The sequence below is a fragment of the Melospiza georgiana genome, chromosome 25 (genome assembly GCF_028018845.1).
Source record: "Melospiza georgiana isolate bMelGeo1 chromosome 25, bMelGeo1.pri, whole genome shotgun sequence".
Lineage (NCBI taxonomy): Eukaryota > Metazoa > Chordata > Aves > Passeriformes > Passerellidae > Melospiza > Melospiza georgiana.
Genome location: NC_080454.1, coordinates 2,876,022 through 2,897,260, shown reverse-complemented (window position 1 = coordinate 2,897,260; position 21,239 = coordinate 2,876,022). Strand labels below are relative to the sequence as shown.

Below are 21,239 nucleotides of genomic sequence, written 5' to 3'. Positions count from 1 at the left end.
GATGCCCTTGATTACAAGAAGACCTGCAGTATCACAATGGACTCTTGGTTCAATGGGGTATCACAGTGTCAAAGTGGCCGCAAGGTTCATAAGGCCCTGCAGTGTCACAATGGTCCCAACAATTCCATGAGGCCTTGCAGTGTCACAATGGTCTCTGTGGTTCCACAGGCCCCATGATGTCACGTGACTCCTCTGTTCCATGAGCCCATGTCACAATGGACCTTTGGATCCTGAAGGTTTGCAGTGTCACAATGGTCTCCTTTGGCTCCACACTGTCCCAATGGGCACTGATGACTAGAGGCCCCTCTGTGTCACCCTAGAGCTTTGGTTCCATGCATCCCTGCAGTGTTACAAAGGTCTCTTGGTTTCACAAGGCCCCACAGTATCACAATGGTCCTCTTGGTGCTGTAGGGACCCCCAGGGTCACAATGGCACAATGGTCTCACTGATGCCATGAGGCCTCACAATGTCACAATGCCTTGTTTATTTCATGGGGCCTCATAGTGTCACAATGGTCTCCATGATCCCTCAGAGTCACAATGGTCTCCTTGGTGCCATGGTGCCCTACAGTCTCACAATGGTCCCTTGGCCTCAGAGGCCCCCACAATGTCACAATGGTCCCTTGGTTTCACAAGACCCCAGTGTCACAATGGTCCCTTGGTCTCACAGGGCCCCACAGTTACACTATGGTCCCTTGGTTCCATGGCCCTCTGCTGCTGCATTCCCCCCTCCCCTTCTCAGGCCACCCTGCCAGCTGAGAAATGCTCCTTGGGCCTCGGCCTTGGCCAACAGCCCCTGGGCTCAGCTCCTCTGCAGCTCATCACAAACACTGTCTGCTCCAGGCACTGCTGCTGCCCAACCAGCTTCTTCTTTCTGTAGGAGCAGCCCTGGGAATTGTTTTTGTTCCCTCAGTGGCACAAGATCCCTGTTCTCACACTGCCAAAGAAAGCTGTTGATGCCAAGTGTGGCTAGGATGAACCATTGCTGGGACTGAAGCCCCTCTCTTAGGGCCCTGCAAACAGCGCTCCAAAAGGAGCCCTTGGAGCTCTCCTGGGCCAGCGACTCCCTCTGAGTGGGGCCTCTCCCAGCCGGGAACTCTCCCGTTTGCTGCACTCAGGGATCCCCAACAACGACGGAGCCTGGGCCGATCCCCCCACTCCTCCAGGCTCAACCCTTGGACTGCTGGGGAGATGCCAAAAGATCCACAGTGAGCATTTCTTGCCCTCAGGGGAATTGCTCACAGGTGCCTTGCACTGACTCTGTGTGTCTGTGTGCACACAGGAGTGCCTGTGCTGGGGAAATGTGGCAAAAATGCTGCTCTCTGAGGGGTTTGAGTGCCTTGGATAGCTGAGTCAGTCAGATATCCAGATATTAGTAAGTGAGGTTAAGTCAGGAGGTCTAAGCTAAATTAAATGCTGTAAGAGTTGTTCTTTTGCTAAGTTGTTATATTTAATAGAAGTTAAGGGCTATGTTGAATATTGTTAAGTATTATTCCTCTGTTAAATTGTGAAGTCATAGGTTTTAAGTTATGTTAAATCCTGTTAAGTGTTGTTCTTTTGCTAAATTGTAAAGTTTACAATATCGGTTAAGGTTAAAGTGTAAGTTAAATTTGAGTCCTGTTAAATTTGAGTTCTGTTAAGCTTTAGGCCATATTCCTTTTATCCTTGCCCTCACTGTCCTTTTGTCACACAAACACACAAGGACAGTTCTCTGTTCATTTCTGGTTTGACTGTCTGGATTTTTTTTGGTTTTGTTGTTGCTTTGTTTCCTTGGTGTGCCTGAAGTGTCCAGTCAGGAGCAGAGTGATCCAACTCTGGGATCTAACCCTGGAATGTCATGCAGCTGAATGTGATGTCACAAAACCATCCTGTGATGTCACTGTCTGTTCTGTGATGTCACAGCCTGCGCTATCATGTTACACAGACAATTGGTGATGTCACAACTCACTCTCTGATGTCACAGAGACATCCTCCATGATGGCAGGATCTGCTCAATGGCCACCCACTCTACCCTATGATGTCAAAGACAGCTCTGTGATGTCACAACCCCTCTCAGTGATGCCAAAAAACCCTCTCTGTGATATCACACTGAAACTATAATATCACAGCACACACTTTGATCCCACAGCCTGTTTATAATGTCACACAGCCATGCCATGATGTCAAAGCCTGCTCTGTGTTGTAACAGACTCCCCTCTATGACACCATAGCTGCTCAATGACCTCACACAACAAACTCTGTGATGTCACAGCCCAATCTGTGACTTCACACAGCCCACTCTGTGCTGTCACACAGCCCCTTGCTGACATCCCAGCTGCTCTGTGCCTCTATGACACAGCCACAGAGGGGACATCCCACAGCTCCTGCCAGTGCTGAGCCCCTGAGAGCTCTGTCTGTGCCCTGCTGGTGTCCCTGAGGGGTCCTGGCAGTGCCCCAGCCCTGCTGGGCTGTGCACAGGCACTGCTCCTGGCCAGAGCTGTCTCTCTGCAGCGCTGCCCTTGCCAGGAGCTGCCTCTGGGCCAGGAGCCCGGCCCAGCTCAGCAGCACAACACAGCACAGGGACTTTAATGACCCTCTGGGGCTTTGGTGCCCTTTGCATCAGACCCATCCCCCAGAATAGGCTCAAAGGCTTCTCAGAAACTCAAAGTGAGATTCAAATACTGAAGTTTCTTGTACTTTAAATAGATCCCTGTGAGTGACAGGACTGAGAAAGTGTCCCCAGGTACCAGGGAGAGCAGAACACTGGAGGCAGTGATCGCAGCTGGGGACAAGCAAGGGAAAGGTGTGTCTGCTGCTGACCAAAGCTGGATGTGTTTCAGGAATGCAAAGGGCCAAGGCCTGAGCCCCAGCCCCTGGCCAGGCAGATCCTGTCCCTCCCTCCTTGCCCAGGGCTCTTCCAAGAATAGGCACTGGCATGTGGGGATGGGCAATGCCAAGGGCAGGAGCATGGGGCGGCCCCTGCCAGGCGTCTGAGCAGGGACAAGGAGGCAATGAGGCCCCAGGCCTGCAAGGGTTACATATTCCCTCGTGGCCTCAGGCCCAGGCCCAGCAGCCATGGCCAAAGTGCTGCCCAAGTTGGCTCTGGCAGGGCTGTCTGGCAGCTGCTGCCCATCCCTGTGCCCTGTGCAGCCCAGGCTGTCCCACGGTGTCCCTGCCCTGCGCCTCTGTCCCTGCAGGCTGTCGGCATCCCCCGGCTGCCCCACCTGGCTGGGCCCTTCCTTTGCTGACAGCTCTGCCTCCTGCCTGCCTCTGCCTGCCACACAAAGCCTGGGGCTGCTCCAGGCTCCTACTGGGGGATATGCTGCACAACAGCCCTGCCCTGGCAGGGAAATTCCTTTCTCCTGGTGTCCACCCTGGGCCTCCCAAACTGCCCTTGGTGCCATCATTTCCTTCTCATGCTTATATCCTCCAGGAAGAAAAGCTCCAGCCTCTCTGAAACCTCCCTTCCATCCCTCCCAGACTATTCCTGTTCTGTCCTCAGTCTCCACACCACTGAGCCCAGAGCCATCACTCTACCTGCTGGTTATGTAGTAAGGCCTCCAAACCCCATTCTGGGAGATTTTTGAGTCCTCTCCAAGGTCTGTGAAAATGGAAAAATAGTGATCAAAGATATCTTCTCCCAAATTTTGAAGTGACAAAACAAGGGTCAATATCTCTAAACTGAATGAGGGTGGACTTACACTTGTTAGAAGAGGAAATATTTTACAATTATGAAAGTGGCATGAAACTGCAAATGTTTTTCCAGAGAATTGGATTCCCCATCCCAGGAATTGTCCAAGAGCAGGAGCTTTGTGCAACCTTGCCCATTGAAACCCTCTCATCCCTAGTGACAGAATTCCTGCATTGTGGGTTCTCTGATGTGCTGGGTGCCCTCCCAGAGCTTCTGGCCAGAATGTCTGCTGAGGGCAGCCAGGCTGCTGCAGGGGCAGTGACCTCACAGCCATCACCATGGCAGCCCTGTCCCCTGGGCCTGGCTCTGCCCTTTCCTCTGCCCCTGCCTTGGCTCTGCTGCCATGAAGAGTTTTGTCATTAATATCTTGTCCCCAAGGTGCTTGGGCCAATGGCTTCCCAGTCAGGCTCCTGGAGCAGAAGTGGCTTTTCAGAGTCCAGCCAGGAATGAGCCCTGAGGCAGCAGCTCTGCAGTGGTGGCCACCAGGCCGGGCTGCCAAGGGAGGCTTCTGGCCATGGCCTGCAAGCAGCTGCTGCTGCCAAGGTGCCTTTGGTGCCTCAGGCTCTCCCTGGCACAGCTCCCAGCACGGCACTCTGCCCTTGTGCCCGAGCCCTTCCCTGTGCTGGGGCTGGCCTGGGGCTTTTCCTGCAGCGGGACCTGCCCTGCTGATGGCACAGGAAAGGCAGTTCCTGCTGGAGCAGGAGGCTCTGCCTGCAATGGGCTCCAACAAGGTCCTGTTTGCAAAGCCCCCAGTAAGCAATGAAGGAGGGGAGTCACACTGCTTTGGGGGTGAATAATGCAGAAACCAGCCTGACTCCTCCATCCCAAAGCTCAACATCCTCAGAGGGAGCTGAAGCTGTGGCAGAGCTGGAAAAATCCCCAGAGAAAGGAACAACCAAGTGACACCACTGAGAGCTTCTGCAGAGCTGCTGAGCTGGCCCAGCCTGGGCACATCTGACTGACAGGGCAGCACCTCAGACGAGAAAAGCCCCATCCCAAATTGTAATGGCAGCATCTCCTGACATTTCCCTTCTTGAGGGGTGTGGGGATTCCTCCCAGTGGTGGGGACACCCTCAAGGTCACTGCTCCAGGCTGAGCCAAAGGGAATTGCCCATGATCATTGGTGTGGGGGAGTGACACTAATGTCTGCTTAATACAGTTGCTTTGAAATAATTTCCTAGTGCTCTGTATAATATATTTCATGTGTCTTACATCCTGGCATTAATATTTCTGATTAAGGCAATTTTGTCTAATCATTACCATAATAGAGAATACATATTTATATAAATATATCTGCCCATGACAGGAACCCTGTTAATGTCTGGGACATCCTGGCCCTTTGGCAGCCTGGGGACTCCTGGGATGTCACCATGGAACCCCCATGAGTGCCTGTGACAGATCGGTGCCTTTGCAGCACAAGGTCCCCTGGGATGTCACCATGGAATGGCTGAGACTGCCTCTGACCACAGGGCTCTTTACCATCCCCAGAAAGCCCTGGGAGGTCTCCATGGGGCCCCTGTCTGTGCCTGTGACATTCCAGCTCTGGAACAGCCTGGAGACTCTTGGAAAGGCCTCAAGGAACCCTTCTGCGGGCCTGTGACAAATCTGATCCTAAGCAGGCAACCATCACCAGCCTCCTGTTGCTATGGTCAGTTTCCGTGGCAACCATCACCAGCCCTCTGTTGCTATGTTCAGTTTCCATGGCAACCATCCCCAGCCCCCTGTTGCTATGGTCAGTCCCTTGGCAGCTTCATGGAGACCCCATGCCAGGGGTGGTTGCCATGGACACCAGCTCAGGCCTTCAGCCACAGCCCATTGCCATGGCAACCATTGGCAGCCCCATCCCCAGGCTCATGGGATCCCAGAACCACAGAATTGGCTGAGCTGGAGGGACCCATCAGGATCCTCCAGTCCAACTGCTGGCCCTGCACAGGACACCCCAACAATGCCAGCCTTGGCCCGGCAGCGCTGTCCAAACGCTGCTGGAGCTCAGAGAGCCCTGGAGCTGGGACCCTTCCCTGGGGAGCCTGGGCAGGGCCCCAGCAGCCTCTGGGCAAAAACCTTTTCCTGACATCCAACCTGAGCCTGCCCTGACTCAGCTGCAGCCGTTCCCTCCACTCCTGTCCCTGGGCACCAGAGGAAAGAGGTTCCCACAGCCCCAGCCAGGGACCCGCTTCCAAGGCTGTTGCCATGGCCACCAGGGCTGGGACCAGCTGGGATGCTCGGTTTCCATGGGCCGGGGTTCAGGAATGGGATTCCCCACTTTTCTGCTCTTGCTAAAACTGCACTGCCCTTGCTGCCCGCCCGCCTCTCCTGGAAAGCAGAAAAGGCAAAGATCCCGGGCTGGGATAAGAACAATTTATTAGGAACAGGAACAAGATAAGGGACAAACAGAACTGAAACAATATTGATAACAGAAGGGATAAATGAAACAGTATACTGGGAAAACTAAAACACAACTCACTGGGTCTTCCTGGCCACAATTTCCCCTGTCTGGAAAGGACACCCTTCTTCTCAGGGAGAGAGAGAGAGAGAGAGAGAGAGAGTGTCCCTTTTCTGCACCTGGAAATTCTCTGAGGTGGGAGTGAATGTAATGACACAGCCATGGCAAGACCCTCATGTTTTTACATGCCACATCATGACACTGGTAGGGGCAGGGAAAGGGACAGGTGTCTTCCCAGCATGGATCATGGGGAACATGGATCACCAGGGTTCTTCCCAATGTGGCTTCTCCCATGGGGGATGAAGCTGGAGTGCTGGATGAAGCTGTTCCTGCATTTGTGGCATTTGCAGGGATCCCTTACTGGTGGCTCCATTGGTGTCTGGTCAAGTGAGAGCTGGTGGTGAAGCTCTTCCCACACTGGGGACACTCGTAGGGCCTCTCCCCTGCGTGGATGCGCCGGTGGATGATGAGGGTGAAGTTGTGCTTGAAGCCCTTCCCGCACTCAGGGCAGAGGAAGGGCCTCTCCTCGGTGTGTATTCGCTGGTGCTGGAGGAGATTGGAGCTGCTCTGAAACCTCTTCTGACACTGGGGACACTCGTAGGGCCTCCCCCCAGTGTGAATGCATTGGTGCCTGATGAGTTCTGACCTGTAGCTGAAGCCCTTCCCACATTCCCCACATTCATAGGGCCATTCCCCAGTGTGGATGATCGGGTGGCTGATCAGGGTTCTGCTCTGCCTGAAGCTCTTCCCACACTCCAAGCACTTGTGGGGCTTCTCCCCATCATGAAGCTGCTCATGGACCACCAGCTCTGGTCTCTGTCTGAAGCTCAGTCCACCTTCTTGGCTAAGGGAGGGTCTTTCCTCCTCAGAGCACACTGGGCTGGGTTTGGAGCCCTTCTTCCTGTGGAATCTCTGGGGATTTTCCTCCCCGTTGGATTCCTGTGTCCTGGAGTCAATCATAATGGCCTCTTCCACGAGGTTCTGCTGTGGGGATTTGTCCTCCCTGTTTCCAATCCTCAGCTTCTGGTCTGGGGGAGGAAAGACAAGCAGCGGATGGGATTTGGTTCCGTCCTGCAGGGAAGGGGAAGGAGATCCCCCCAGTGCATCCCCAGCAGGATAGCGTTGGCAGCAGAGTTTTCCGGAAGCTGGGGGCCATCGTGGGCTGGGAGATGGAGCAGGAGAGAGGGGGAAAGGTGCACTCACTTCCTCCTCACCTGCCCAGGTGTCCTGGGGATCCTTCCTCTTCCTCACAGCCTCCTTTTCCATCTGGCAAAGGTTTGGGAATGGGAAATCCTGTTTTGGGTGGAAAACAAGGAATGAGTACATTGAGTTTTGCACTGGCTTTAAGGCAAACCTGGGGAGGGTCTAAACCAGAATTACAATTAAAAAGAAAATGAAGATCAAGGCAATGATACAGAAATGGTTGCTGAAGGTGGGGATTGAAAACATGCATTTGGTTACATCTTGCATGGCAACCTGAAACAGTGGGGTAATCCCTGCTCAGGGGGTGAACACCACCCACCTTACCCAAACTGGCTCAGCTGTAAAACCCCCACCCTGGGAATGCCAGGCATACAGGGGACAATGTCACACTTGCCCTGCTCCAGGGGAGGTCTTTGTCCCTTGTCACTCCCTTGCTCTCTCATCTTTTCTCTTTCTTTCCAACTCTCTCTCTACCTCACATTTACTGTTCAATAAAATCCATTTTGGATTTGGTCGTGTTAGCACCTTAATTGGGGCAGAGACATCTCTCTAACAATTTTCTTAACCATATTGCCTTATTATTTTGGCACAGTGAGTTCAGGGCACTGTTCTCTGACCCCAAGTGCCTTTCACAACAGCATGGTTCCCTCCACTGAGGAGGTTGTGGTTCTCTCTGGAAGAACTCTTGCAAACTTGGACACAGTCCCTCCTTCCTCCTGGGAAGCTTATGGAGCTTATAAAAGCTTTATTTCTTTATGGGAGAAATGATGAGGAAAATGGCTTTTATGGGTGGCCAGTGTAAAGAAAATAATTTGCTGTCTTTCCTTATAAAGTTAAAATCACTGGAGGAAAGGGAGCAAATGATACCATCGAGACTGACAAGGTTCATGCACCCCATGGTGAGGAACGGAAGGCAGCTGAAAGTCCCACAAGAAGCCCAGCTCAAGTAGCTAAATTTCTGAATAAGTCCTGAATTCCCAGGCTTGAGGGCTTTACCAAATATGACAATCATTTTTCTCCGTATCCCTGTCACCTTTGTGACAGCTACACAGAGCTTTCCCTTCCTTTTAATAAACTGTATTGGGCCAAATTTCCAGTTTCCTTTTATCGGAACCTGCCAGCAGCTGAGCTGGAGCTGTGCAGGAAGCAACGAATATTGGAATTGCCACATCACTGCTTAGATTGCCAATTTATTCACATTTGGATTTGTTTGCGCTTTCATCACAAGTGACTCGTGGGAAATCAAATATTCTTCAAAGTGATTTATGAAGAGTCAAGTTTGATTTCTGCCAACTTTATTTTGTCCAGTGCGCAGGGGATGCTCAAGGGGTCTCTGTGCCTCTCGCCCTGGAGGATGCTTGGCAGGGGCTTGGGGGGATTTTTCCTGTCCCTCTCACCCCAGGCCATTCCCCAGGGGGTCTCCATCATTCTCAACCCAGGGAATGCCTGGGGGGGTCTCCCTCTCAGCCCAGGGGGTACTCAGGGCAGTCTCTGTCCCTCTCAGCCCAGGGGATGCTCAGGGCAGTCTCTGTCCCCTCACCCTGGGGGATGCTCGGGGGGTCTCCATCCCTCTGGCCTCAGGCAATGCCTGTGCAGGGCTGGGGACCAGGGGCTCTGTGTCCCTCTCACCGCTGAGGGTGCTCAGGGCTGGGGGGGCTCTCCCACCTTCTCACACCTGGGGAGGCCGGGGGGGTCTCTGTCCCTCTCAGCCCTGCTGTGACCCCACCCAAACATCATCGGGGTCAGAGGGACAGAGACACCCCCAAACCCCCAGAAGGGCTGAACCTGGGATTTGGTTTGGGGCTTAGGGTTTAGGAAGGGGCTGGAATTGGGGCTGGGTTGGAGTTGGGGCTGAGATTTGGATTAGACCTGGGATTGGGGTTAAGGCTAGACATGGGATTGGCTTTAGGGCTGGGGTTGGGATTGGGCCTGGCGCTAGACAAGTCTGGCACTGGAATGTGATTAAATACAGAACTGTGAGTGTGTCTAAACGTGGAGTGAGACTGAGACCAGGATCAGGGTCAGGTTTGGGATTGAGCTCACCCAGAGTGGGACAGGGGGGATGTTACAGTGGGAAGGTTTGGGGAAAATCCTTGTTTGGGGAAAAACAAGGTGTGAATGCCTTGGGTTGGGGATTCCTCCCACCCACGTCCATTTCTAGAAGTCACCTGATGTCCAAAAATCAATAGTAAATAAAAAAAGCCTCCAGGAGTTTCCCATTTCCAGTCTCATCCCTCTTGGGTTATGGTTGGTCCCCCTTCTCAGGGCTTGTGGGGATCCCATGGGGCCTGGGGATCCCCCCTCTCCAGGGTCCTCCTTTCGGATTCTGGGAGGTTCTGGGGTCCCAAGGTCCCCCTCTCCAGCCTCACCCCAGTCCAGCCCCTTGGGGTTCCCCTTTCTTTCGACCACCCTGTCCTGGTTTAGGGCAAAATCGGTTGAAACCCTCCAAAAGGAGTTTCCTCTAGAATGCCAATTCAGCAGCCCCACCCTCAGCCAGTCCGGGAAAATATTTCCTTAGAGGAAAGTGGAAAAAAACTTTATTCTACAGCCAAAGCATTCACCAGCACAAAAACTGAACAATATTAAGCAATAAAACATCCTGCTGCTCCAAAATATATTACAAACTTGGAAAGTTCCTCCTTGGGTTGTAGCTCAGCGCACTCAATGTCTTATCAGTGCCTTATCAGTGTCTTATCAGTGTCTTATCAGTCTATTATCAGTCTCTTATCAGTCCGTCCAGCGCTGGAAATGCCTCCTCGGCCCTTGCCCATCCCAGTGGGCCACAGGTGCGAGCTGCCAGTGGTGTTGTGGCTTTTCAGTCCAGAGAAGGTTTAAACAGCTCCAAAGAAAAAGAAAAACCACAGTCCAGGGAACTTCTCTGCCTCAGCGAGCTAAAAACTAACTAAAAGCAAAGGACAGCTCTGTCCTGCTGTCTGTCCATCCAGCAGCTGGAATGTAGAGGAATGCAGTGTATGAGAACAAACTGCTGCTTCTTCCTCCTCCCCTTCGCTCTCAGAACCAGCCTTAAAGGTGCAGAACTCATTTCTGGGCTAAACAGACCGATGGGGTACGAGCATCATGAAGTCACCCCAGGACACCCCTGTCAGGGTCAGGGGGTCCCGTCCCCGCCTCATCTCCCGGCTGCCGGGGGTCCCCCAGCTCCGGTATCGCCCCTTCCCCTCTCCCCGCCCCGGGGGTCCCCCGTTCCACAGCCCCGGCTCTCACGGGGATCCCCAAAACCAATGTCCTGCCCCGTCGGTACCGGGCCATCCCCACGTGGACCCCCCGGACCCTCCTGTGGGGCGATCGCGGCTCCTCTGCCCCCGAAAAAGCTCCTCTTAGGGAGCCCGGAGATATCCGGGGCTCGAGTCCGGGATCTGCCGGCTCCGAACACTCTCCAAAAAATCCTCCTGGAGACCCCTGGCTGGAGCCGGGGCGAGCTCGGCCTCCGCCCTCCCCTGCGGCTCGGGGCTGGGGGCGATGCTCCCGGGGCAGGGGGTGCTGCAGGCTCGGCGTGCGGGCGCTGCGAGTGCCGGGATTCTCCCGCTCCTGCTCCCGCTCCTCCTCTCCCTCCTCTTCCTCCCGCATTTCCTCCGCTGCCAGCCCGGACCCCCCTTTCCCACCGCTCTGCCCCGCGGCCCCGCAGCACCGGCTGCTGGGTGGGGGAGCCCCCGATCGGCCCCAGGGCTGGGCAGGGGGCTCGGGGACCCCCCCGGGGCGGATCCGTCCCCCCGGCCCGAGCCCCAAATTCCGCTCCGGGGCCGCGGGGCTCTGCGGGCCCGCCTGGCAACCGGTGAGTCATCGGCGAGAAATGCTCTGGTTGGCTGGAAATTGTTTACCGCGTCCTCTGATTGGCTGGAATTGTAAAAGGCGCTACGCCCTGCGGGTGTTCCTGGGAGCTGCGGAGGCCGGGCGGGAGCCTTTTCCTGTTTCTTTCTGTTCTCTGAGACCTCTTTCCTTTTTCTTTGTCTCTTTGAGACCTCTTCCCGCTTTCTTTCTCTCCCTTTCTCCTCCCCATTTCTTGTTCCGTTCAGTCCACGCTCAATAATCGTCGGTTGCTTTCCCACGCTCTCATTCGCTCCTTCAATGGGCAGAGGCGTCTCTCCCTCGCGGGGTCGTAATCCATGGACAGGGTCCCTTCCCACCCCAGTCCCTGGAAAATGTCCATCAAAGCCACCTTTGCTGTGTGCTCTGGGAGCCCACAGAGCTGCTGGATCTTCTCCCCTTGGGAGGCACGGCAGGAGCAGCACCCTGGGAGCCTCGGGAATGCCCCTCTGGGATCCACGGCACATGCTGCCAGGGTCTGGAATTCCAGTTCTCAGCTATGAAAAGGTGTTCCTGCCCTTGAGGGCAAAGCTGTCAAGAAGGAGCCAAAAGCCAAGTGGAGCAAGATCTTACAGTGGCATTTCACTGCGAGCCTTCATAACTTCCCCTATGGTTGTTGTGGCTCCTGAATTGGGAATTAAATCCGGGCACGGTCTTTGGTGTGAGCTGCCCTGGGTCAAGGGAGACACTGAGAGAGAAACAGAGCAGGGAAAGAGAGGCAGGAGAGAAAAGAGGGCATAAACACAGTCAGCTGAGAAGAAAAATGCAAACAATAATTATCTGCTGATGTGGAATGTAACAGGAGCATCTGTGATTGGTCTTCTGTGAGTGTTTGGATTTGCTGACCACTCACGGGAGAGTTGGTCCTTGCTTTCTGCTGGACACAGAACTTTGTTATTAATTCTCTTCTTTCTATTCTTAGCTTAGCAAGCCTCTGCAACTTTTCTCTTTATTCCTTTTAGTATAGTTATAATGTATTATATATCATATATCAATAAATCCAGCCTTCTGATCATGAACCAAGATTCTCGTCCACTTCTCTCACCCTGAAGACCTTCATCAGGTCGCTGTAATAGAAGGACAACAAAATATTTTCTTTACACTCCGGGCCCACAAAGGCAATTTACCTCATCGGTTCTCCCATAAGTCACTCAGAAGAAGCTGCAGCCCAGTTTCAAACAGTTCCTCCAGAGAGAACCACAACCTCCTCAGAGGAGGGAACCATGCTGTTGTCAAAGGCACTTGGGGTCAGAGAACAGTGCCTAAACTCACTGTGCCAAAATAATTTCACAGTCTGGTGAGACTGGTTAAGAAAAGTGTTTGAGAGATTCCTCTGCCCCAATTAAGGTGATAATGAGACCAAACCCAAAATGAATTTTATTGAACAGTAAATGGGATAAAAAAGGGGGGACAGGAAGGGAATGACAGGAAAAAGAGCCCTCCCCTGGAGCAGGGTAAATGTGACATTGTCTCATGTGTGTTTGGCCTTCCCAGGGTGGGGGTTTTACAGCTGAGCCAGTTTGGGTAAGGGGGGTGGTGTTCACCACCTGAGCAGAGATTACCCCACTGTTTCAGGTTGCCATGCAAGATGTAACCAAATGCATGTTTTCAATCCCCACCTTCAGCAACCATTATAAACAGGTGGGACAGTGTTCTTTATCTCTTCCATGACTCAGCCCTGATAACGCCCTCCAGGGGAGATATCTCCTGTGAATGGGCCATTGAGTGTCACTGCAGGACTGATAAAATTCCATCCTCCCATTGTGGGATGCTCCGCCCAGGGGGAGGATCCAAGCATTCCTACCTGGATATAAGCTGACACTTTGCTACACCAGAGCAGCTTGCCTACTGATTTCCCAGAGGACAAGAACTCCCTAGCCACCACTGGACATCCAGAGGAAGACCAGACCCTTCTACAGGATCACTGCTTCGACAGAATCGTGTTCATTTCTCCAACAGGACTGCACCACCATTTACTGGGACTGCTGCCACCACCCTGAACAACAGGGTGTCAGGTTATATCCTGACTCTGTCAGTTTAAGGCAGTGTTTCTGTATCATTGCCTTGATCTTCATTTTCTTTTTAATTGTAATTCTGGTTTAGACCCTCCCCAGGTTTGCCTTCAAACCAGTACAAAAGACAATGTGCGCACCCTTTGTTTTCTTCCCAGAACAGGATTTCCCATTCCCAAACCTTGATTGGATGGAGAAGGAGGCTGTGAGGAAGAGGAAGGAGACTCGGGATACCCAGATAGGTGAGGAGGAAGTCAATTCCTATTTCCCCCTCTCTCCTGCTCCATCTCCCAGCCCAGCACAGCCCCTGGCTGCAGGACAACCTTGCTGCCAATGCCATCCTGCCAGGGATGCACTGGGGGAATCTCCTTCCCCTTCCCTCTGGCATGGAGGCAATTCCCATCCTGTCCTTGTCCTTCCTTCCCCAGGGAAGGAACTGAGGATGGAGACCAGGGAGGAAAAATCTGCATGGCAGAACCTTGTGAAAGAGGCCGTTTTGAGTGATTCTAACGCACAGGAATCCAACAGGGAAGAAAAACCTCAGACATCCCCCATGAGGAGGGGCTCCAAACCCAGCCCAGGTTGCTCTGAAGAAGAAAGAGCAACCCTGAGCCAGGAAGGTGGACAGAGCTTCAACCAGAGTTCAGAGCTGGTGGTCCATGAGCAGCTTCATGATGGGGAGAAGCCCCACAAGTGCTTGGAGTGTGGGAAGAGCTTCAGGCAGAGCAGAACCCTGATCAGCCACCCGATCATCCACACTGGGGAATGGCCCTATGAATGTGGGGAATGTGGGAAGGGCTTCAGCTACAGGTCAGAACTCATCAGGCACCAATGCATTCACACTGGGGGGAGGCCCTACGAGTGTCCCCAGTGTCAGAAGAGGTTTCAGAGCAGCTCCAATCTCCTCCAGCACCAGCGAATACACACCGAGGAGAGGCCCTTCCTCTGCCCTGAGTGCGGGAAGGGCTTCAAGCACAACTTCACCCTCATCATCCACCGGCGCATCCACGCAGGGGAGAGGCCCTACGAGTGTCCCCAGTGTGGGAAGAGCTTCACCACCAGCTCTCACTTGACCAGACACCAATGGAGCCACCAGTAAGGGATCCCTGCAAATGCCACAAATGCAGGAACAGCTTCATCCAGCACTCCAGCTTCATCCCCCATGGGAGAAGCCACATTGGGAAGAACCCTGGTGATCCATGTTCCCCATGATCCATGCTGGGAAGACACCTGTCCCTTTTCCTGCCCCTACCAGTGTCATGATGTGGCATCGAAAAATATGAGGGTCTTAACATGGCTGTGTCATTACATTCACTCCCACCTCAGAGAATTTCCAGGTGCAGAAAAGGGACACACTCTCTCTCTCTCTCTCTCTCTCTCTCTCTCTCTCCCTGAGAAGAAGGGTGTCCTTTCCAGACAGGGGAAATTGTGGCCAGGAAGACCCAGTGAGTTGTGTTTTAGTTTTCCCAGTAAACTGTTTCATTTATCCCTTCTGTTATCAATATTGTTTCAGTTCTATTTGTCCCTTATCTTGTTCCTGTTCCTAATAAATTGTTCTTATCCCAGACCGGGATCTTTGCCTTTGTGCTTTCCATGGGAGGCGGGAGGGCAGTGAGTGCAGCGCGGTTTTAGCAAGAGCAGAAATTGGGGAATCCCATTCTTGCACCCCAGCCCCTGGAAACCGAGCATCCCAGCTGGTCCCAGCCCTGGTGGCCATGGCAACAGCCTTGGAAGCGGGTCCCTGGCTGGGGCTGTGGGAACCTCTTTCCTCTGGTGCCCAGGGACAGCAGTGGAGGGAACGGCTGCAGCTGAGTCCGGGCAGGCTCCGGTTGGATGTCAGGAAAAGGTTTTTGCCCAGAGGCTACTGGGGCTCTGCCCAGGCTCCCCAGGGAAGGGTCCCAGCTCCAGGGCTCTCTGAGCTCCAGCAGCGTTTGGCCAGCGCTGCCAGGCCCAGGCTGGCATTGTTGGGGTGTCCTGTGCAGGGTCAGCAGTTGGACTGGAGGATCCTGATGGGTCCCTCCCAGCTCAGCCAATTCTGTGGTTCTGGGATCCCATGAGCCTGGGGATGGGGCTGCCAGTGGTTGCCATGGCAACGGGCTGTGGCTGCAGGCCTGAGCTGGTGTCCATGGCAACCACCCCTGGCATGGGGTCTCCATGGAGCTGCCGAGGGACTGACCATAGCAACAGGGGGGCTGGTGATGGTTGCCATGGAAACTGACCATAGCAACAGGGGGCTGGTGATGGTTGCCTGCTTAGGATCAGATTTGTCACAGGCCCGCAGAAGGGTTCCTTGAGGCCTTTCCAAGAGTCTCCAGAGCTGGAATGTCACAGGCACAGACAGGTGCTCCATGGAGACCTCCCAGGACTTTCTGGGGATGTTAAAGAGCCCTGTGGTCAGAGGCAGTCTCAGCCATTCCATGGTGACATCCCAGGGGACCTTGTGCTGCAAAGGCACCGATCTGTCACAGGCACTCATGGGGGTTCCATGGTGACATCCCAGGAGTCCCCAGGCTGCCAAAGGGCCAGGATGTCCCAGACATTAACAGGGTTCCTGTCATGGGCAGATATATTTATATAAATATGTATTCTCTATTATGGTAATGATTAGACAAAATTGCCTTAATCAGAAATATTAATGCCAGGATGTAAGACACATGAAATATATTATACAGAGCACTAGGAAATTATTTCAAAGCAACTGTATTAAGCAGACATTAGTGTCACTCCCCCACACCAATGATCATGGGCAATTCCCTTTGGCTCAGCCTGGAGCAGTGACCTTGAGGGTGTCCCCACCACTGGGAGGAATCCCCACACCCCTCAAGAAGGGAAATGTCAGGAGATGCTGCCATTACAATTTGGGATGGGGCTTTTCTCGTCTGAGGTGCTGCCCTGTCAGTCAGATGTGCCCAGGCTGGGCCAGCTCAGCAGCTCTGCAGAAGCTCTCAGTGGTGTCACTTGGTTGTTCCTTTCTCTGGGGATTTTTCCAGCTCTGACACAGCTTCAGCTCCCTCTGAGGATGTTGAACTTTGAGATGGAGGAGTCAGGCTGGTTTCAGCATTATTCACCCCCAAAGCAGTGTGACACCCCTCCTTCATTTCCCACTGGGGGCTTTGCAAACAGGGCCTTGCTGGAGTTGTTGGAGCCCATTGCAGGCAGAGCCTCCTGCTCCAGCAGGAACTGCCTTTCCTGTGCCATCAGCAGGGCAGGTCCCGCTGCAGGAAAAGCCCCAGGCCAGCCCCAGCACAGGGAAGGGCTCGGGCACAAGGGCAGAGTGCCGTGCTGGGAGCTGTGCCAGGGAGAGCCTGAGGCACCAAAGGCACCTTGGCAGCAGCAGCTGCTTGCAGGCCATGGCCAGAAGCCTCCCTTGGCAGCCCAGCCTGTTGGCCACCACTGCAGAGCTGCTGCCTCAGGGCTCATTCCTGGCTGGGCTCTGAAAAGCCACTTCTGCTCCAGGAGCCTGACTGGGAAGCCATTGGCCCAAGCACCTTGGGGACAAGATATTAATGACAAAACTCTTCATGGCAGCAGAGCCAAGGCAGGGGCAGAGGAAAGGGCAGAGCCAGGCCCAGGGGACAGGGCTGCCATGGTGATGGCTTTGAGGCCACTGCCCCTGCAGCAGCCTGGCTGCCCTCAGCAGACATTCTGGCCAGAAGCTCTGGGAGGGCACCCAGCACATCAGAGGACCCACAATGCAGGAATTCTGTCACTGGGGATGAGAGGGTTTCAGTGGGCAAGGCTACACAAATCTCCTGCTCTTGGACAATTCCAGGGATGGGGAAGCCACTTCTCTGGAAAAACAGCTGCAGTTTCCTGCCACTTTCTTAATTGTAAAATATTTCCTCCTTCTAACAAATGTTAATTTGTCCCCATTCAGTTTAAAGATACTGACCCATTTTCTGTCACTGTAGGATTTAGGAGAAAATAACTTCGAATGCTATTTTTCCCTTTTCACAGACCTTGGAGAGGACTCAAAAATCTCCCAGAATGGGGTTTGGAGGCCTCATCACAAAACCAGCAGGGAGAGTCTGCGGCCTCTCTGGTCAGTGGTGTAGAGACTGAGGACGGAAAGGGAATAGCCTGGGAGGGATGGATGGGTGGTTTCAGAGAGGCTGGAGCTTTTCTTCATAGTAGGAATAAGCCTGAAGAAGACCTAATAGCACCAAGTGCAGCTTGGGAGGTCCAGACTGAACACCAGCAGAAAGGAATTTCCTTGTCAGAGCAGGGCTGTGGTGCAGCATGTCCCCAGCAGGAGCCTGGAGCAGCCCCAGGCTTTGTGTGGGCAGGCAGAGGCAGGCAGGAGGCAGAGCTGTCAGCAAAGGAAGGGCCCAGCCAGGTGGGGCAGCCAGGGATGCCGACAGCCTGCAGGGACAGAGGCGAAGGTTTGCTCAGCAGCAGAGACACCTTTCCCTTGCTTGTCCCCTGCTGTCATCACTGCCACCAGTGTTCTGCTCTACCTGGAACCTGGGGACATTTTCTCAGTCCTGTCCCTCAGATGGATTTATTTAAAGTATGAGAAACTTCAGTGTTTCACCCTCTTTTTGAGTCCCTGAGAAGGTTTTTTCAGCACACTTTGAGGGACTGAGTCTGATGCAAAGAGCACCAAATCCCCAGAGGCTCATTAAAGTCCCTGTGCTGTGTCTGTGCTGCTGAGCTGGGCCGGGCTCCTGGCCCAGAGGCAGCTCCTGGCAAGGGCAGCGCTGCAGAGAGACAGCTCTGGCCAGAAGCAGCTCCTGTGCACAGCCCAGCAGGGCTGGGGCACTGCCAGGGCCCCTCAGGGACACCAGCAGGGCACAGACAGAGCTCACAGGGGCTCAGCACTGGCAGGGGCTGTGGGATGGCCCAGAGGGGGCTGTGTCACAGCAGCGCCTCTTGGACTGTGTCACAGAGGCTCAGAGCAGCTGGGATGTCAGCAAGGGGCTGTGTGACAGCACAGAGTGCGCTGTGTGAGGTCACAGATTGGGCTGTGACTTCCCAGAGTTTGTTGTGTGAGGTCACTGAGCAGCTACAGCGTCATAGAGGGGACTTTGTGACATCACAGAACAGGCTGTGAGATCATGGCATGGCTGCATGACATCATAGAGCTGGCAGTGAGGTCAAAGTATGTGCTGTGACCTTACAGAGTGTCAGTATGACATCACAGAGAGGGTTTTGTAACATCACTGAGGGGGGTTGTTACATCACAGAGCTGGCTGTGACATCATAGAGTAGGGTGTGAGGCCATAGAGCAGATCCTGCCATCATAGAAGGTGGCTCTGTGACATCAGGGAGTGGGTTGTGACAACACTGGGTGGCTGTGTAACATCATAGAGCAGGCTGTGAAATCACAGTAGAGATTGTGAAATCATAGAGTGACTTTCTGACATCACAGAGACTTCTGTGACATCACAGAGCAGCTGTATCACAGCATAGCGTGGCGTCTCAGAGTTGGCTCTGGAACATCACAGGGGCAGTGTGACATCACAGGGGATGTGTGACATCACAGGGATCTGTGTGACATCACAGGGGAAGTGTGACATCACAGGGGATGTGTGACATCACAGGGGCACTGTGACATCACTGGGGCTGTGTGATATCACAGGGGCAGTGCGACATCACAGGGGACGTGTGACATCACAGGGGCAGTGTGACATCCCAGGAGCTGTGTGACATCACAGGGGCACTGTGACATCACAGGGGCTGTGTGACATCACGGGGCAGTGTGAGGTCCCTGGGGAGGTCACTCTGCCCCGGCCCCCCTCACAGTTCCCCCCAGAGCAGTCCAACCCTGCCCGTGCACAGCGGGGTCCCCTGTCCCCCTGGGTCCCCCCGCCCCCGGCCCCGCAGCCTCCCCCAGAGGATGTTCCACGAGATCGACCCCAGAGCCTGACACAGGGACGGGGGGCCGGGGCCCTGGGGGTGGAACAGGGGGACAGGGACCTCCCCAGCAGCATCCCCATGTTCCCCAGGGCCAGAGCCTGGGCCAGGGCTCCTTGACCCTGCTACCAACGAGGGCTTGAGAGTGCTGAAAAATCCCCAGCAAGGGAGCAGCAAAAACCAGACTGAATATTAAGGGACAGCAGCACAAAGTTCCTTGGCAAGAGTCACTCTGCTGGTGACTGGACACTTCAGGCACAACAATGAAACAAAGCAACAACAAAACCAAACAGAATCCAAACAATCAAACCAGAAATTTACTGAGAACCGGGGCTTTCATTCCTAAGGAAAAGAACTGTCCTTCTTATCTCGGTGCCCATGGCCAGAATTGGAATTTCACCTCCAGTATTCCCTATTGTGACAGAGTGGAGGAGTTTCTTGGCTCAAGACATTTCATGTGTGGGGAGTGTTGCAGTGTGTTGCAATTTCCTGTTTTAAACTTCCCCAGCCCCTTCGCAAGTGTGGCAATATCTCTCTTCCCCTTCCCCCTCGTCCCCTGCTGGGCTGTCAATCAGTCCTAACATTCCAGCAAGGCCATCGTGTGGTTCGTCAGGTTCAAAAGATGCCCCTGTGCCCAGAGGTCATTGGTCTGTCTGGGTGTCATCATTCCCTGAGACCCTGCCCCTCCCACCTGGTTGGTGGCTCACCTGTCCCTTCCCTCCCCCTCCCCCTGGAGCTTAAAAAGTCACTCAGACCATGCGGTCAGGATTCTGTTGGAGCTGTTACCTAAGATTCAGACGTCTGTGGCCATGGAATAAACTCTTGATATTAACCCTCCAGCAGAATCTGTCTCCTTTTCCTCCTCACCTTAGCCCGAAGCCTTCCCACCTGAGGCAAACTGAGTTTCTACAAGCCTGGACTTGTTTTGGCGCTCAGCTGCACCATCCAGCCAGCCAAAAGTGTCTCTGAGGTGAAACACCACAGTTGCCGCCTTTGGCCCAGGAGCAGGGGTCAGACGAGCCCAGGCAGAATCTACCTGGTAATATTGGGATCTTATTCCAATAGGGGAGGAAGGGGCAGGTCCAGCCCTCCCCTGCCCTAGAACCCCAGCCCTGCCCTGCCCTGTGACCCCAATTCCCCCAGAGCCTCTATCCCAGCCCAGCAGTAGCTGCCAGTGCCTGGCACAGCACAGGCAATGCTCCACAGCCACCTCTGCAGCCCCAGCCCAGCTCCTGAGGGACCAAATGACCCACAGTCCCACCTGGGGGAAGGGCCCAGGAAGACCAAGCGGTATTGAAGGCTGACCACAAGGCAAGCACATATCTTGACCCTACCTCCTCTTGGAATTTCCATCTAAACGCTACTGGAATCCAGGAGTTGGTACCTCTGTGTATGCTCCTCTGTACCCTTTTTGCCTCTCTCTCCTTCTATCCTTTTCTTCTATTTCGGTCTTTTTGCAAATTTGAGTAATGTAAAATTCAAATAGCTTAGAGTTTGTGAAGTTGAATGGGCCAAGTCAGTGCTTTAAGAAGTGTTCTGTGTTGATTGAATGTCATATTAAATCTTTTGCCAAAAATTCTCTGATTTTCTACAGTTCCCAGTAAAGACTGTTTTGTTGTTTTGAGCTCCTGAGGATCTCTTGTTGGTACTTCTCCAGGAAGTCCAATTCAGAATACAGAAACAATTGTAATTCCTTTTAAATATCTCCTTGACAGAGTTTTTTACTGGATGGAAGTCAGGGCTTGTGTGCCCTGTTTGGCACAGCCCAGGCAGGGCTTTCCCAGCCACATTCCACACTCCATTGCCCAGCTGGAGCCGCTGGTGCCTCTGAGTTGTGCTGCCCCAGCCCCAGGGACGCTCTCCTTGTCTGCCCATTCCCCCATGGTCTCTGGGCAGGGATGGCCTCAGTGGGGGCTGCTGACATCCTCAGCACCTTGGAGGCTGCTGCTGAATTTCACTGCTCCAGAGGCTTGTTCAGCCTTCAGCTCTTCAGTGCAGGAATTCAGTGTCCCAGGGCTCATTAACTTTCAGAACACCTTAACAAGCCAAATCTCTGGGGATAATTTGATTTCAGTTTCCAAATCTTGTGTGGTTAATAAGAGAGATTTCAGAAGTGCATTCAACTGAATATGTTCTATTTAAAAAGACAGTGAGGAAACATTTTTTAGGTCCTGTTTAATTTTTTTTTCCTGTTCATAAATTGAAATGTGCAATTTCCAGTTGACACTGAA

The 21,239-nt window shown here is 53.5% G+C and overlaps 1 pseudogene; it reads right to left on the bottom strand.

The window, feature by feature from the left end:
- The window catches only part of LOC131093335 (zinc finger protein 271-like), a 162,742-nt pseudogene extending 154,529 nt beyond the window's left edge, over positions 1–8,213 (bottom strand).
- Positions 8,214–21,239: the final 13,026 nt, after the last annotated feature.